This window comes from Triticum aestivum, chromosome 1B (genome assembly GCF_018294505.1).
Source record: "Triticum aestivum cultivar Chinese Spring chromosome 1B, IWGSC CS RefSeq v2.1, whole genome shotgun sequence".
NCBI lineage: Eukaryota > Viridiplantae > Streptophyta > Magnoliopsida > Poales > Poaceae > Triticum > Triticum aestivum.
This window is the reverse complement of record NC_057795.1, coordinates 19,305,255-19,323,732: the sequence shown is the minus strand read 5'-3', so window position 1 is coordinate 19,323,732 and position 18,478 is coordinate 19,305,255.

The following is an 18,478-nucleotide window of genomic DNA, read 5'->3' as shown; positions in this document are numbered from 1 at the left end:
CAAAATTAAATGAAAAAGAAATCATAAAACTAAAAACCCCCCAAACCTTATAGTACCGGTTGGTCTTACCAACCGGTACTAAAGGGCTCCAGGCCCCTGGAGCTGGCTCCTGCCACGTGGTTTCCCTTTAGCACCGGTTCATGCTGAACCGGTACTAAAGAGGGGGGGGGCCTTTAGTGCCCACACTTTAGTGCCGGTTATGGAACCGGCACTAAAGGGCCTTACGAACCGGTGCTATTGCCCGGTTCTGCACTAGTGATATATTGTTCAATTTTCTTATGATGCTACATGTAATTATTATGAGAGAGGAAAATATGGTCGAAGAAATTTTCATGTTACTAAATTACCTCTCTTCATGTTGAGATTGCTATTGTTTCCTTCTGCTTCCTTGCATATGCTAGTTTTTGCTTGCTATGATCATTTGTTTTCCTATAAGATGCCTATGCATAGTAAGTATATTAGACTTAGATGTGTTTGTCACGTGTTTTATGATGCTCTCTTTGTGCTTCAATTCTTGTCTTTCATGTGAGCATCATTAAATTATTAATGCCTAGCTAAAATGCTTTAAAGAAAAGTGCTTGTTGGGAGACAACCCAATATTTTTCCTTGCTGTTATTCAATAAATAATTCATCTGTCCTCTGGTTAGATGTGGTTTTATGTTTTAATTAGTGTTTGTGCCAAGTAAAACCTATAGGATCATCTTGGGTGAAAGTTAATTTGATTCTGCTGAAAAACAGAAACTTTTGCGCTCACGAGAAAAAATCCAATAAACCATAGAAACGTGTTTTTGAGTTGAATCTTTTTGCAGTAGATAAATAGACAAATTACCTAGGAATTCCTATTTTGGTAGGAGTTTTAGAGTTCAGAAGTATTCGAAAGTTACAGATTGCTACAGACTGTTCTGTTTTTGACAGATTCTGTTTTTCGTGTGTTGTTTGCTTATTTTCATGCATCTATGGCTAGAATCGGGGGGTATGAACCATAGAGAAGTTGTAATACAGTAGGTTTAACACCAATATAAATAAATAATGAGTTCATTACAGTACATTAAGTGGTGGTTTTTCTTTCTTGCATTAACGGAGCTCATGAGATTTTCTGTTGAGTTTTGTGTTGTGAAGTTTTCAAGTTTTGGGTATAGATTTGATGGACTATGGAATAAGGAGTGGCAAGAGACTAAGCTTTGGGATGCCCATGGCACCCCAAGATAATTCCAGGACAACCAAAAGCCTAAGCTTGGGAATGCCCCGGAAGGCATCCCCTCTTTCGTCTTCGTCTATCGGTAACTTTACTTGGAGTTATATTTGATTTACCACATGATATGTGTTTTGCTTGGAGCGTCTTGTATGATATGAGTCTTTTATTTTTAGTTTACCACAATAATCCTTGCTGTACACACCTTTCGTGAGATACACACATGATTCGGAATTTATTAGAATACTCTATGTGCTTCACTTATATCTTTTGAGCTAGATAGTTTTGCTCTATGTGCTTCACTTATACTTTTTAGAGCACGGCGGTGGCTTGATTTTGTAGAAATTGTTGATCTATCATGCTTCACTTATATTATTTTGAGATTCTTTTAGAACAGCATGGCATTTTCTATGGTTATAAAATTGGTCCTAGAATGATGAGCATCCAAGTTGGGTATAATAAAAACTATCATAGGAAGTGAATTTGATGCTATGATCGATTTGATGCTTGATAATTGTTTTGAGATATAAAGGTGGTAATATTAGAGACATGCTAGTGGAGTAATTGTGAATTTGAGGAATACTTGTGTTGAAGTTGGCAAGTCCCGTAGCATGCACGTATGGTAAAAGTTGTGTAACAAATTTATTGCATGGGGTGCTCTTTTGATTGCCTTCCTTGTGTGTGGAGGTCGGGGGCCCATGATGGTTAACTCCTACCAACGTCCCCCCTAGGAGCATGCGTAGTAGTACTTTGCTTCGAGGGCTAATAAAAATTTTGCAATAAGTATATGATTTCTTTATGAATAATGTGAGTTCATGGATTATACGCACTCTTACCCTTCCATCATTGCTAGCCTCTTCGGTACCGTGCATTGCCCTTTCTCACCTTGAGAGTTTTTGCAAACTTAGCCGGTGCATCCAAACCCCGTGATATGATACACTATATCACACATAAACCTCTTTATATCTTCCTCAAAACATCCACCATACCTACCTATTATGGCATTTCCATAGCCATTCTGAGATATATTGCCATGCAACTTTCTACCGTTCCGTTTATGACATGTATCATCATTATCATATTGCCTTGCATGATCATGTAGTTGACATCGTATTTGTGGCAAAGCCACCATGCATAATTTTTCATACATGTCACTCTTGAGTCATTGCCCATCCCGGTACATCACCGGAGGCATTCATATAGAGTCATATCTTGTTCTAGTTTCGAGCTGTAATTCATGAGTTGTAAATAAATAGAAGTGTGATGATCATCATTATTAGAGCATTATCCCTTATAAAAAAAGGCCAAAAAGAAAAAAAAGAAAGGCCAAAAAAAAGAAAGGCCAAATAAAAAAGGCCCCCCAAAAAAGGGGACAATGCTACTATCTTTTTCCACACTTGTGCTTCAAACTAGCACCATGTTCTTCATATAGCGAGTCTCTTATATGTTGTCACTTTCATATACTAGTGGGAATTTTTCATTATAGAACTTGGCTTGTATATTCCAACGATGGGCTTCCTCAAAATTCCCTAGGTCTTCGTGAGCAAGCAAGTTGGATGCACACCTGATGGGGTTATGTACCTAGGGTAGGGTCATGGACCTATCTAGTATACCATACCCAAGGACATCATCAGACGAAGCTACCTTCCAGTCGACCAAGAGAGGTTCCACTCGACCGGCTAGAAGACACTCGACCATGAAGATTCACTCGACCATTATTAGTTCAGGATCTACTCTGCATCCAAACGGTCTGTAATTAAGTAGTCTTAATGGTCATGATGGCACTTTATGTAGGGCGTTACCAATAACGCCCGTTCTTAATGTACTTTAACCCTCTGCTAACGTGGGCTTGCTGGGGTCTTGGCGTCCTCTATATAAGCCACCCCCCTCCACTGGTAGAACAGTTCGCAGCCCTGTAACTCATATACACAGAGATCAGTCGACCGCCTCCGGGCTCCGAGACGTAGGGCTGTTACTTCCTCCGAGAAGGGCCTGAACTCGCTAAACACTCGTGTGTACAACTACTCCATAGCTAGGATCTTGCCTCTCCATACCTACCCCCATTCTACTGTCAGACTTAGAACCACGACAGTTGGCGCCCACCGTGGGGCAGGTGTCTTAGCGACTTTTTTGGAGAAGTTGCAATTTGTCCGATCGCCTTCATCATGGTTTCCGGCGGAGCTCTGGTCGAGAGCCATGAGATCCGTCTCGGTGCGCTCACTTTCATTGCCGACGACTCCGCTTGGCTCCAGGAGGCACCACTCGACATCGACGCGCTCCCCGTCCGCGGGGCAACGCACTTTCGAGCGTCTGTCCGCGGCGTCTTGCTGCGGCAGCCGTCGACCCCATACCGGTCGACTCCTGCGCCGTCCTCCCTCCCTGTCTCCCGCCAGCGCAAGTGCTCCGGTCGGTCGAGACTCCAGCGATGGGTGAGACACGCGGTGGCTCGCCAATCAGCTGCCACCCAAGTCGCGGCGATTGAGCCCGACGAATCTCTCTACGGCCTGTTCGACCTATGGATTGGCTCCGTAGAGACTGCATCCGAGTGCGATAGCAGCGACCCAGCGGCGGAGGTCCTGATGGTCAACGGGCCCCGTAGTCCTCCCGGTTTCCCCCGCGGCGACGGGATGGACGGCGAGGACGACCCCGCTCAAGCCCATGAAGAGTACCAACCCGAGCCGCTCACTTCCCAGCAGAGAGAAGAACTTCGTCGCCGGAACATGGATGTCGGGGAAACTGATCCACGAACACCTATGGGACCGGCGGACCGAGTCCCTTTCGGTTCAGCGGGGGCGGAGATCGCACGAAGAGCGGATCGAGGCGATGCACACGAGCGGTTTACCCAGCTTCGGAGCTCTCCGGAGAGATAACACTCCTACTGCTGCATGTCTGAGTGTATTGAGTTCTTGCTCGGGAGCGCTGAGTGCTACAGTACACACTAGCTGCTAACGAGACCGAGCGTGAGTGTTTTTCTCCCTCCGAACCGAACCCCCTTCTACGTTGCGCATGGGCCTCCTTTTATATGCTAAAGGGGTCACCGACAGGTGGCAACGTAGATAAGGGTAAAAATGGAAAAGGAATTGCGGTTGGTACAACCACCTGTACAGTGTCTCATACCTAACCCTGACGGCAGGGGACAAAGGCATTAAATGCCCGTCTGCGTCGCCCAAATAATGCAAAAAGGGGCCGTCAGGGACGCCACCGCTCGCCACGATGGCAATCTTGTCAGCGTCGCTTGCCACCGCGCACCGCTGGCTACACAGCCTCTTGCCACGCGCGCCTAGAAAGGCCCCAGGGTGACACGTTGGTGGATGTGCTGGAGCGCGGGTACAGAGTGGTAGCTTGCCGCGGCAAGCGCCTTGCCACTGTCGTTGTCTTGTCGCATCCGGAAGCTTGTCGCTCACCGGGTCTTGCCGGGACGCGTGGCGCGTTGCGACAAGTTCCTTGAGATGCCTTGGTTGGCCTTCCCGGCAAGCTCCTCTTGCCGGGGCCTTGTCTCCTTGGCTTGAATACTTTGTTCTTGAATGGCTCCAAAGGAACCACAGAGGACCTTGGCGGTCACCCGGCAAGCCTTGCCGCGGGGTGCTGCAACTGCCCGCACAAGTTCGGGATACTAGGGTACCCCTACTCTAGTACACCGACAGGAGCCCTTGCCGCGGGGTGCTGCAACTGCCCGTGCACAAGTTCGGGATACTAGGGTACCCCTACTCTAGTACACCGACAGGAGCCCCCGGGCCTGGGCCACACACGGTGCCGAGCGCTGTTGGGCCAGGCCCAAAACAGGGCACGGGCACGCGCGGCCTGGGTTACGCTGTATCTCACTCCGTATCCACCGCGCCTTCCCCGAACGGCACGCGTCGAATGCGGCGTGGTGGGAGAGATTGTGGGTGGTTTCTTTATTCGGAAAGATGGAACGCCCGCCCCCTCCCTCTTTATAAGCAGAGGAAACAGGGGCAGTTCGCCCATCTCGCCGGTTGCTACTCCAATCTCAGAAATCTCCGCCGCTCCCCCCTTCTTCCCAAAGCTGAAAAAGAGCAGCGCTCCGCCCCCCATCGCCACCGGCACCACCTCCGCCATGGCTCCGAAAGCCGACAAGGGGAAGGTCGTGAAGTTGGCCGAGGCGCAGCGGCTCGCGGCGCTGCGAAAGGAGCGGGCAATCTCCCCCCCCCCAGCTCGCCGCGAAGGAGCTGAGGGAGTACTACTACCTCTTCTGGTCGACGGAGACGCGAGCGCATCCGCGTACGAAGGTACTCCCAGCTGCCGCTTCAGAACTGGCTCCGAATGGATACCCTTTCTTCGTGCTGTTCTTCTACTGCGGGCTCTGTCCGCCTTTCTCTGAATTTTTCTGCGATATCATGAACACCTATGGGTTCTGCCTCCTTGACTTCACCCCCAATGCTGTTCTGACCATGGCAGTTTTCGCACATCTCTACGAAAACTTTGTCGGAGTCTATCCAAACGTAGCTCTTTTCCGCCACTTCTTTATGCCCCGAGTTGAGAAAGGGGAGCCTTTATCCAGTGGAATCACCTGGATCTCGAGAGCTGGCAAGAAGGAAGCTTATCTGGAGAGAGAGCTCCGCAGCAAGTGGGAAGAATGGAGAGCAGAGTGGTGCTGGATTGTCGAGGAGAACCCGCAGCCATTTACCGCCCAGCGCCAAGCCCCAATAGTGCGCGGCAACGATTGGAGCAACGTGGCCCCGGAAGATGATAGGCTGAAGATTGCCGTCACCCGGATCCTACGCCTTAGGCTTGCCGGGCTCACCGTAGGCGCTGTTGGCGCGGATTTTCTTCGCCGCTGCATCGCCCCTCTGCAGGAGAGGAGGAGACCCGCCTGGGAGTTCCAGAACGCGGCGGATATCATGAGGCTGCGCTGGGGCCTCAACTTCAACTTCACTGTCCTGGAACTGGATGCGATGATCCTGGAACTGTTCAAGCGCGATCCTCAGCATCCCGAAGCGTTCATGTTGCCGAGGGGTGTCGTCCCACTGTGCAACAACTCCTCGCTCGACTGCATCCGTGCAATGTTGCCGTTGTGCGATTCGCATGGAATTGTCCCAACTTGGCAAGAGCCTTCAGACGACGTCGTGCGGGATTTCTTTGACGGCTTGGTAGAAGTGCCGGTCCGCTCCGATGAACAGAAGAGCCTTACTCGCGACACCACCGATGCGGAGATGCAGCGCATCGCCACTAGGCTGGAAGAGGCGGCGGCAGCAGCTGCTGCGGGCGAGTTTGGATTCACCATGGAGGAGGCAGAGGCAGCAGAGGCGGCAAGCCTTGCCGAGCGAGAGGAGCTTGTCGGCGAGGGAGAGCTTGTCGGGCCCGAAGCTGAGTCGAGCGAGCCCGGCGAGGGAGAGCTTGTCGGGACCGAACCTTCAGACAGCTCGCCGCAAGCGGAGCCCCCAGCTCCGCCAAGAAGGCATCTCCGCAAGGCCGTGGACGTAGCGGGGCGGCAGACGAGTCAACAGCCGCCGTGCCGCGCGACACGCTCTACCGCGGCAAGCACCGTTGCCGCGGGAGCGCCTCACGCCGCTGCGGCAACTGGAGCGGGGTCTTCCCGGTCCATCGTTACTGCTCCTGCCAAGCGGACAAGGGAACCTACTCCGCCGCCTCGTCGCACCGGAGGTGAGCCGGACTTCGATCTCTCCGCACTCAGCTCCGACGAGGAAGAAGAAGAGTAAGATTCTTCGCTGTACTTGTAGTTCTTCAATTCTTGCTGTTTTGTCTTGTATCTGATTTGCTTTACTCCGAACCCATTCCTTTTCAGGACTCTGGCCCAGAGAGCGGCGAAGAGAGCCAAGGTCCCGGTGATTGTCATCGAGGACGAACCCACCACGACAGCAGGGGGCGTGCCCGAGACCACCTTGCCGGACCCGGCAACTTTTCCCCAAAGCAGCCCCCAGCGCAGCCCCCAGCGTAAGTATATGGTTTACTTCCTGCTGTCAGGCGCGCATGGGTGATCTTTCTTTGCTGATATCTGACTGTTGGTTTGTGTAGGAGCAGAGCAGCCTCATCAGGAGTGCCCGGAAGCCGCTCCCGAAATGCCATCTGCCTCGACTACACCGCCAAGGGAGGATTCCCCGGCAAGGGAGCGTTCTCCGGCAAGGGAGAATTCTCCGGCAAGGGACAGCTCTCCGGCAAGGAACAGCACTGGCGACCCTCCGGTGGTTGAGACCATGACTGCAGATCCTAGTACAGGTAATCCTCTTGCTTGAAAACTTCCCTTGGGTTCTTCTTCTTCTGATTTTCTTTTTGGATATTTGCTTGACTTTTCTCCTTTTCTCTTTTTGGACCTGCCTTTTTCAATACTTGGATGGCAGGGCGCGCTCAGCAGACCTAGAGATAAACCTGCTGAGAGCAGCTACGCAACCGGCAAGTCTTCGTACATCCTTGACGCGCTTTGGCGCTTCAATCTGCTCAATGGCCTTGATCTTGTCGGGATTGGCTTCAATTCCCCGCTGAGACACGAAGAACCCGAGAAGCTTGCCGGAGGGGACTCCAAACACACACTTCTTGGGGTTAAGCTTGAGGTTGATCTTGCGCAGATTTGCAAAGGTTTCGTCTAAATCTTGAATCAGAGTGGCCTTGTCCTTGCTCTTGACCACTATATCATCCATGTAAGCTTCCACATTTCTGTGTATTTGCGGCTCAAAAGCGTCATGGACTACCCTTGCAAATGTTAAACCAGCATTCTTTAAACCGAAAGGCATCCGTACGAAACAGTAGGTGCCACATGGGGTGATGAATGCGGTCTTCTCCTCATCCTCTTCTGCCATGAAGATCTGATGGTATCCTGAATATGCATCAAGAAATGAAAGCAAGTCACATCCGGCCGTGGAGTCAACAATCTGGTCGATGCGCGGCAAGGGAAATGGGTCTTTGGGACAAGCTTTATTGACATCGGTAAAGTCGGTACAAAGCCTCCATTTCCCGTTTGCCTTGCGCACGACTACAGGGTTGGCCAACCACGTAGGATGGAGCACTCCTCTGACAAGGCCTGCTGCTTCCAATTTCTTGATTTCTTTTGCGATGAATTCTTGGCGCTCCACTGCCTGTTTCCTGACTTTCTGCTTGACAGGCCGCGCATGAGGACAGACGGCAAGATGGTGCTCGATTACTTTCCTGGGAGCACCGGGGATGTCAGACGGTTGCCACGCAAATACGTCGACGTTCGCCCGCAGGAAAGCAACGAGCGTGCTTTCCTATTTAGGGTCGAGAGTGGCACTGATGGTGAAGGTACCACCAGTGCTATCCTTCTTGGCGGACACCCTCTTGGTCTCTGGTGGAGCTGCCATTGTCTTCTTACACTTGCCGGTGGAGCTCAATGGTGCGTCCTCGATGGTAGTGCAGCACTCCGAAGAGGTGCGCTTGCCGGAGTGGGCATCAGAACTCTTGCCGGACTTGGTCTTCTTCTTCGCCCCGGGAGCTTCAATGACAAGTGACTTGCGATCTGTTGCGGCTGCTGCTTCCCGGTAGATCTTGTCGGCACAGATAAGAGCATCCTTCTTGTCACCAGGGACAGAGATGACACTTATCGGGCCTGGCATCTTCAGCATATTGTATGCATAGTGAGAGGCTGCCATGAATTTGGCGAGTGCTGGACGGCCGAGTATCCCATTGTAAGGCAATGGAAAGTCAGCAACGTCAAAAGTGACCCTCTCAGTCCTGAAGTTCAACTCGCTGCCAAATGTCACCGGCAACATGATCTTTCCCTTCGGCTTGCTCCTTCCCGGATTGATTCCTTGGAATGTGCCAGTTTCTTCGAGCTCGCCATCAGGGATCTGGAGTTTCTGGAGTACCGCGGAGGAGATCAGGTTCAAGCCGGCCCCGCCGTCAACTAGCATCTTAGTAACCTTGAGGTTGCGGATAGTTGGTGAAACCAACATCGGCAAGCACCCGACCGCAGTTATGCGATCAGGGTGGTCCTCAATATCAAAGATGATAGGCGTGCTGGACCATTTCAGAGGCTTGCGTGACTCGATGGGTGGTTCTGCCGCATTGACTTCCTGCACCCACTGCTTGAGCTGGTGGTGTGAAGTATGCAGAGAAGCACCGCCGTCAACGCACAAGACCTCTGTGGCTTTCTGGAACTCCTGCTCATCGGTCTCGTCATCATCCATATCTTCCTCGTCGCCGTCATCTTCGTCCTTGTCGCGGCCGCGGGGAGGTCTGTCTCCTTGCCGCGGCGCCCTCCTCGGCCGGGGCGTTTCTTGCCGGCTCCTCCAGCACCTTCCTGGGCTTTCTCCTTGTCGCAAAGCTTGTATTCAGCCTTTTGCTGCTCGACAAGCTGCTCGACCTTCTTGCAGCTCTGGAGGTCATGGCCCTTGGTGTGGTGGATCTTGTATTACTACTTGTTGGTGCCGTCCTGCTTGTCGGCGACCGCCACAGCCTGGTAGTTGGTGCCTGCGACAATCTCCTTGCCGGAGCTACCAGCTTTGGCTTTCTTGGTGCCACCTCCGTTGCCGGACTGCTCAACGACTAGCACATCTTTGCCTTTCTTCTTCCTGTTGTTTCGTCGCCGGTTTTTCTTTGCCGGGGCAGCCTCCTCACTATCAGATCCTCCTGCTTCTGTATTCTCTCCGGGGAGTTTCCTCCCTTCCTCAGCACGTGCACACTTGTTGGCCAGGGCATATAGCTCACTGACGTCTCTGATCTTGCACATCGCCATCTCCTCCCGCATCCTGCGGTTTCGCACGTTCTGATGGAACGCGCTGATTACCGTGGCAGGTGGACATCTGGGATGTTGTGCTGTATGCGGCTGAATCTCTGAATGTACTTGCGCAGGGGCTCTCCTTCCTTCTGGGAGAGCAGATGAAGGTCACTCTCTTGGCCATGAGGCTTGTGGCCGCCTATGAAGGCGCCGACAAACTGATGGCACAGGTCTGCCCAGGAGGATATGGAGTTGTCCGGCAAGTGCATGAGCCAGGATCTGACATTGGGCTTGAGCACCAGCAGGAAGTAGTTGGCCAGGATCTTGTCGTCTCGCCCCCCGGCAGCTTGCACCGCGATGGTGTAGATGCTGAGGAACTCCGACGGATGCGACTTGCCATCGTACTTCTCTGGTACATCTGGCTTGAAATTCTTCGTGCTGGCCACTGGACTTGCCGCAGCTCACGAGTGAATGCAGGGCAACCTACCGCGTATGGCAAGTTGCCTGGTTCCCCTGGCGCATGCATGTCGACAGAGGGCCCAACACGCTGGTCCGATTGACGCCGCGCTTCTCTTCGGCGCTCGATGCGAGTACGAGCGTCTTCTTGCTGTCGTTCGTGAAGAACTTGGCGCTGATCGCGACGAGCTCGTGGATCTGATGATGCGGTGGAGTCGCTGTCGAGGTGGATCCGGCGAGTCGGCGATCTTGGTCTTCGGGGTGGAGAGTGCATGGTGGTTGCACCCCCACTGGTTTCGTCGCCATTGGCTCGTGCCTGGCAGCCCTGCCGCGGCAGCGATGTACTCGGCTGCCGTGGAGTGTCGCCGTTGGCGAAGCCGACGAGACTCTGAATGGTGGCCCTCCGTCCATCGATCTTGTCTGCTGTTGGAGGGTAATCCAGGAGCAGTTGAGCTCGCGCCAAAGCTTCTGCTGAAGTGGTGGGCGGCAGTGGCGAACGGTGCGAGGAGCGGGATATGCTCGGACTTCTAACTATGTTAGAAGGAGCAGTATCCCGCCCAGGCGACCGTGTCTCGCTCGTGCCAGCATGTTGGCGTGCATGCTGGTCTTGAGCGCCCCGAGATCCACCAGCTCGATCTTGGTCCAGCAAATGCATGGTACTGCGAATACCATGACGCTGTTGGTCCTGCGCCTCCTGAGATGGGCGTGGTGCATGTACGGACGCCGAGGTCTGCGCAGCCTTGTCCTTGGACCTGGCAGCACCGTGAGCTCCCTCGTTGATGTTCGTTCTTCCGCCGGTGTCTACCCCACCACTCGTTTGCTCCGGTGGTGGTGGGATCGACGTGGACGGAGCAGCTGCCGCCGAAGCCTTCTTCTTCGGTGGCATGTCGATGAAGAAGATGAAGATCTAGCTCGTGTGAACGCCGGATCAGGTTCACACAACCTCGACGCCCCCTACCTGGCGCGCCAAAGATGTCGGGGAAACTGATCCACGAACACCTATGGGACCGGCGGACCGAGCCCCTTTCGGTTCGGCGGGGGGCGGAGATCGCACGAAGAGCGGATCGAGGCGATGCACACGAGTGGTTTACCCAGCTTCGGAGCTCTCCGGAGAGATAACACTCCTACTGCTGCATGTCTGAGTGTATTGAGTTCTTGCTCGGGAGCGCTGAGTGCTACAGTACACACTAGCTGCTAACGAGACCGAGCGTGAGTGTTTTTCTCCCTCCGAACCGAACCCCCTTCTACATTGCGCATGGGCCTCCTTTTATATGCTAAAGGGGTCACCGACAGGTGGCAACGTAGATAAGGGTAAAAATGGAAAAGGAATTGCGGTTGGTACAACCACCTGTACAGTGTCTCATACCTAACCCTGACGGCAGGGGACAAAGGCATTAAATGCCCGTCTACGTCGCCCAAATAGTGCAAAAAGGGGCCGTCAGGGACGCCACCGCTCGCCACGATGGCAATCTTGTCAGCGTCGCTTGCCACCGCGCACCGCTGGCTGCACAGCCTCTTGCCACGCGCGCCTGGAAAGGCCCCAGGGCGACACGTTGGTGGATGTGCTGGAGCGCGGGTACAGAGTGGTAGCTTGCCGCGGCAAGTGCCTTGCCGCGGTTGTTGTCTTGTCGCGTCCGGAAGCTTGTCGCTCACCGGGCCTTGCCGGGACGCGTGGCGCGTCATGACAAGTTCCTTGAGATGCCTTGGTTGGCCTTCCCGGCAAGCTCCTCTTGCCGGGGCCTTGTCTCCTTGGCTTGAATACTTTTTTCTTGAATGGCTCCAAAGGAACCACGGAGGACCTTGGCGGTCACCCGGCAAGCCTTGCCGCGGGGTGCTGCAACTGCCCGTGCACAAGTTCGGGATACTAGGGTACCCCTACTCTAGTACACCGACAGGAGCCCTTGCCGCGGGGTGCTGCAACTGCCCATGCACAAGTTCGGGATACTAGGGTACCCCTACTCTAGTACACCGACAATGGATGCCCTGCATACTCCCATAGCAGGAGGAACACCTGAGGCTCGCGCCCTGGAAGAGGCACGTTTAGCCAACTTGGCTGAACGCACTCGACTCGAGAACCTTCAGCGAGCACTCAACGAGCGTGCCCGTCAACGAGCGACCAACTCCAATCGATGTCAGCTCTTTCCGCAACCAACTCAGGTATATCGAACCCCAATTCAGAATTTGGCAGCTGCAGCTCGCATAGCGGAGTCAATTCAGCCCTCTCAGTCAGAGGCTGGAAGAGGCTTGATGCAGATCAGAGATTTGCTCCGGGCAGCGGGAGATTAGAATTCAGCTGTGTCACAGTCGCAACAGGATTCACAGTCGATCCGTCGCTGCGAATACTGTTCAGTCGGCTCACAGTCCAAGGTCGCCTCCGAGGCGCATGGGACGTGAAGGCCGGCGCGACCTCTATGATGATCGATTTGATCATGATGACAGGCGTCGAGTGCCCACTCCTCCTCCGAGAAGTGGGTCCAACGTCCATCGGCAGCAAGATGACAGACGCCAGCTCAGTGTTGGGCGGAGAGCTCCAGTCGACCCCAGAGAGCCAGGTTTTGACGCGAGATCCATCATCGTGCAAGGTTTGGTTGACTGAACCAGAGCTCATAGAGGTGGTCATGACAGAGATGTGCCCACAAGCAGCCGAGTCCACGTTTCAGGTCCAGAATGTTTTAGCAGAGCGATCAGAGCCGCAGTGATACCCCCCAACTTCAGGTTGGCGACTGGGGTGAGTAAGTTCACCGGAGAGTCTAAGCCTGAAACTTGGCTCGAAGACTACCGAGTGGCTGTTCAGATTGTTGGAGGTAATGATGAGGTGGCCATGAAACATTTGCCACTTATGCTATAGGGTTCAGCCAGGGCATGGTTGAATCAGTTAGCTCCCAACAGCATTTACACCTAGGAAGGTCTTTCTCGAGTGTTCGTCAGGACGTTTGAGGGAACTTGCAAGCGACCTGCTGGATTGACTGAGCTACAAGTTTGTGTATAAAAGTCGAGTGAAACACTGAGGAATTACATCCAGAGGTGGATCACTTTGCATCACACTGTAGAGAATGTTTCGGACCATCAAGCGGTTTGCGCCTTCAAAGATGGCGTCAAGAACAGAGAGTTGAGCCTGAAGTTTGGTCGAACTGGAGACATGACCCTGAGTCGGATGATGGAAATAGCCACCAAGTACGCCAACGGCGAAGAAGAGGACCGACTCCGGAGCGGCAAGTACAAGCCGAGTCAGTCGGATAAAGGAAACTCCAGTCGGAAGCAAAAGCAGAAGGCCGAGCTAGCAGCTCCTGGAGAGGCTCTAGCCGTGATACAGGGCAAATTTAAAGGGAAGCCCATAGGATCTTGGAATCCCAAGAAGGTAAAAGATAAGGAGGGTAATGATGTGATGGACCTGCTGTGTCATATCCACACGAAGAAAGACGAAGAGGGTAACTTCATCTACCCAAAGCATACCACTCGCCAGTGCTAGCTCTTAATCCAGCAGTTCCAAGGGAAACAACTGAAGGACAAAGAGAAGGAGTCGGACAAGGCTGAGGACAAGCAGGACAGTGATGGAGAGTACCCTCATGTCAACTCCACTCTGATGATTTTTGCTGATGTAGAGAGCAAAAGTCGACTGAAAGTGATCAACCGTGAAGTCAATATGGTCGCACCGGCGACACCAAACTATCTGAGATGGTCACAAACTCCCATTACTTTCGACCAGTCGGACCATCCTACTCATATTGCCACCCCTGGGAGGCAAGCACTGGTGGTCGACCCGGTCGTCGAAGGCACTCGACTGACGAAGGTATTGATGGATGGCGGCAGCGGGTTGAACATACTGTATGCAGAGACGCTCAAGGGAATGGGCATTCCGATGTCCAGTCTCAGTTCCAGCAACATGAGTTTTCACGGAGTCATTCCGGGAAAGAAGGCTGAGTCACTCGGCCAAATAGCTCTGGATGTGGTGTTCGGTGACTCGAAGCATTTCCGCAAAGAGAAGCTGACATTTGAAATCGTGGATTTCCAGAGCGCCTACCACGCTATCTTGGGAAGACCAGCCTACGCCCGCTTCATGGCTCGACCATGTTACGTGTACCTCAAGTTAAAGATGCCTGGCCCCAAAGGCGTGATCACCGTCACTGGTAACCGGAAGAAAGCAGAAGAGTGTTTCTAGAAAGGCTCAAAGATTGCGGATGACCAGATAACAGTGATAGAGCTAGAGGGATACAAGAAGAACGCAGATCCGAGTGATTTACTGCGGGCCAAGAAGCCCGCCACGGAGTCAGCATTTCAGTCGTCCGGGGAGACGAAGCCAGTTCACATCCACCCGACTGACCCCAATGCAGCTCCGACCCATATTTCCACTACACTCGACTCTAAATAGGAAGAAGCGCTCATCCAGTTCCTCCGTGAGAACTGGGACATCTTCACATGGAAGCCAGCTGAAATGCCAGGTGTTCCCAGGGGACTGGCTGAGCATCGCCTTAGAGTCGATTCAAAGGCAAAACCGGTTAAAGAACATCTTCGACGGTCCGCCGTTCAGAAGAAAAAAGCCATTGGCGAAGAGGTGGCTCGACTCCTTGTAGCAGAGTTCATCCGAGAGATATACCACTCCGAGTGGCTCGCCAATGTCGTTATGGTTCCCAAAAAGGACAATTCCCTTCGTATGTGCATTGATTTCAAACATATCAATCGGGCCTGCCCGAAAGATCATTTTCCCCTCCCTCGCATCGATCAAATTGTCGACTCGACCGCAGGGTGCGAGAGATTGTCTTTTCTAGACGCTTATTCCGGGTATCATCAGATCCGTCTGTATGGGCCCGACGAAATCAAAACAGCTTTCATCACCCCATTCGGGTGCTTCTGCTATATCACCATGCCATTCGGCCTCAAGAATGCCGGAGCCACGTTCATGAGAATGATTCAAAAGTTTTTACTCACTCAAATCAGTCGGAATGTGGAAGCATACATGGATGATATCGTGGTCAAGTCGCGAAAGGGTTCTGACCTGTTGACTGACTTAGCTGAAACATTTGCCAATCTCAGGAGGTATGATATCAAGCTCAATCCTTCAAAGTGCACATTCGGAGTACCTGGCGGGAAGTTACTCGGTTTTCTCGTTTCCGAACGAGGAATCGATGCTAACCCAGAAAAAGTTGGCACCATCCTCCGAATGAAACGCCCTGTGCGTGTGCACGATGTCCAGAAGCTTACTGGATGCTTGGCCGCGTTAAGTCGATTCATCTCTCGCCTAGGTGAAAAGGCGTTGCCCCTTTATCGACTGATGAAGAAGGCAGACAAGTTCGAGTGGACTCCAGAAGCTGATGCAGCGTTTGCCGAGTTAAAAACTCTGCTCTCCACCCAGCCGGTGCTTGCTGCTCCAATCAGCAAAGAGCCTCTATTGCTTTATATTGCAGCCACAGGACAAGTCGTCAGTACAGTACTTACAGTCGAGCGGGAAGAAGAAGGGAAAGCCTTCAAAGTTCAGCGCCCAGTGTATTATCTCTCTGAAGTTTTGACCCCATCGAAGCAAAGATATCCTCATTATCAGAAGCTCATATATGGGATCTACATGACCATGAAGAAGGTTGCCCATTATTTCTCTGATCATGACATTACAGTCGTCAGCGACGCACCATTGTCAGAGATTCTGCACAACAGAGATGCAACTGGTCGAGTGGCTAAATGGGCGATTGAACTCCTCCCCCTTGATATCAGATTTGAGGCAAAGAAAGCCATTAAGTCCCAGGCTATAGCAGATTTCCTTGCCGAGTGGATTGAACAGCAGCAGCCAACTCAAGTTCACTCGGAGCATTGGACCATGTTCTTTGATGGCTCTAAGATGTTAAATGGTTCTGGTGTTGGGGTAGTTTGGTTTCTCCCCGAGGAGATAAGCTCAGATATGTGCTCCAGATCCACTTTGATTCCTCCAACAATGAAGCAGAATATGAAGCACTGTTGTATGGGTTGCGCATGGCCATTTCACTCGGCGTCCGTCGCCTTATGGTTTACGGCGACTCGGATTTGGTGGTCAATCAGGTGATGAAGGAGTGGGACGTTAGAAGCCCAGCCATGACTGGATACTGCAATGCAGTGAGGAAGCTTGAAAAGAAATTCGAAGGGTTAGAACTCCATCACGTTCCCCGACTGAAAAATCAAGCAACCGATGACTTGGCGAAGATAGGTTCCAAGAGGGAAGCCATTCCGAGTGGCGTGTTTTTGGAACATGTCTACACACCATCGGTTCAAGAGGATCCTTCCACTGAAGAAGCCCCGCAGCCTAAAAGCGCCACAGATCCGACTGAAGTCGAGGTCCCAGCGGTGGTCGACTTGATCATGGAAGTTTTGGTCATCACTCCCGACTGGACAGTGCCCTATATCGCCTATATTTTGAAGAAGGAACTCCCTGAGAATGAAGAAGAAGCGAGAGAGATCGTTCGCCGGTCCAAAGCCTTCACCGTCATGAAAGGTCAGTTATATAGAGAAAGTGCGACTGGAGTCAGCCAGAAATGCATAACACCAGAGGAAGGTCGAATGATTCTCAATGACATCCACTCAGGGATCTGTGGCCATCATGCGTCTTCTCGGACCATCGTGGCCAAAGCATACCGAGCTGGTTTTTATTGGCCTAGAGCGAATGAAATGGCGAAGGAGATAGTCGACAAGTGTGAGGGATGTCAATTTTACTCCAATATGTCACACAAGCCGGCCTCAGCCTTAAAGACCATACCACTTGTCTGGCCCTTTGCTGTATGGGGTTTGGATATGGTTGGCCCGTTGAGAACAGGAAGAAGCGGTTTCACACATGTGCTGGTAGCAGTCGACAAGTTTACCAAGTGGATTGAGGCCAAACCCATCAAGAACCTCGATGCTGGCACCGCTGTCAGCTTCATCCGAGAACTGATATTCAGATATGGAGTCCCGCACAGCATCATCACTGATAACGGCTCAAACTTCAATTCTGAAGAATTCAGAGCTTTCTGCACACCTCAAGGCACACGAGTCGACTATGCTTCAGTCGCCTATCCACAGTCGAATGGACAGGCAGAACAAGCCAACGGTTTGATTCTCAAAGGGTTGAAGCCCCGTTTGATGCATGATCTCAAGCATGCGGCTGGTGCATGGGTTGACGAAGTTCCCTCGGTGCTTTGGGGGTTAAGGACCACACCCAACCGGTCGACTGAAAGAACTCCATTCTTCTTGGTCTACGGAGCTGAAGCAGTCTTGCCGAGTGATCTTCTCCACAACGCTCCTCGAGTCGAGCTCTACACCGAAGCTGAAGCAGAACAAGCACGGCAGGACGCAGTCGACCTTTTAGAGGAAGAAAGAGAGATGGCTCTGATCAGATCGACCATTTATCAACAAGACTTGCGTCGCTTCCACGCCAAAAACGTGAAGAGTCGAGCCTTCCAGGAAGGAGATTTAGTTCTCCGAGTGGACCAGCAGAAACCGCACAAGCTTGCTCCTTCTTGGGAAGGCCCCTTCATCGTCACCAAGGTTCTCCACAATGGAGCATACCGTCTTTACAATGTCGAGCATCAGATCGACGAGCCCCGAGCTTGGAACGCGGAGCTTCTCCGCCCCTTTTACACTTAAGTATTCACTCGGATGAGTTTTAATAAAAGTACTCCTATAGTTTATTTATCAAAGACAAGAGCTTTATAGTTTTCCCAGTGATTGTTATTACTTTTGTCCATATAAAACAATCCCCCAGTGGGTGGCTTAGCTGCGAATCCGATTCGCCTAAGTCTGTAAAAAAAATCCTAACCGAGTGGTGAGCCAGTCTCCCACACGAAGGCTTAGCTGCGAAATCCGTTTCGCCTAAGATAAACAAAATCCTACCGAGTGGTAAGCCAGCCTTCCACTCGGGGGCTTAGCTGCAGTCCAAGTGCTCGCCTAAGATAAACAAAATCCTACCGAGTGGTAAGCCAGCCTTCCACTCGGAGGCTTAGCTGCAGTCCAAGTACTCGCCTAAGTTGAATAAAATCCTACCGAGTGGAGAGCGAACCTCCCACTCGGGGGCTTAGCTGTAGCCCAGTGCTCGCCTAAGTTTCTGAAAAACCTACCGAGTGGAGAGCGAACCTCCCACTCGGGGGCTTAGCTGCAGTCCAAGTACTCGCCTAAGTTGAATAAAATCCTACCGAGTGGAGAGTGAACCTCCCACTCGGGGGCTTAGCTGCAGCCCAGTGCTCGCCTAA